Below are 439 nucleotides of genomic sequence, written 5' to 3'. Positions count from 1 at the left end.
TGAGTGTTGTCGCTTGGTGCTAAACGTGGTTGGTTTTGTGGTGTTGTCATGTGTTCTTTTAAGCGGTGTTGACATGTAATTTCAATTGTGGTGTTACCATGTGGAGTTATCATGTCATTTTTCCTACATGATGTTGTTATGTTCCTTGAATACGTGTTGTGACCCTGTGTTTCATACCACGTTTTTGATTGACATGCGCTCTTAACAAGTCACGTGATGTTTGTGTGCTCTTCTACATATATATCATATTGTGTGATCTTCTTAATTCTGATCACATGCTATTCTGTCATTAGATGGCGATTACGTCATTAAACATAATCATGCGGTTCTGTTTGTGTGATCTGGGTTTGCTGTGTGTTATTGCTCAGCAAATTTTCTTGCAGATTACATTTTGTTTTTTAGGCTATCGAATACAAAACGTGTAAACGAGAACCCCCCC

The sequence above is a fragment of the Penaeus monodon genome, chromosome 27 (genome assembly GCF_015228065.2).
Source record: "Penaeus monodon isolate SGIC_2016 chromosome 27, NSTDA_Pmon_1, whole genome shotgun sequence".
Classification (NCBI taxonomy): domain Eukaryota; kingdom Metazoa; phylum Arthropoda; class Malacostraca; order Decapoda; family Penaeidae; genus Penaeus; species Penaeus monodon.
This window is presented reverse-complemented; position numbering follows the sequence as displayed.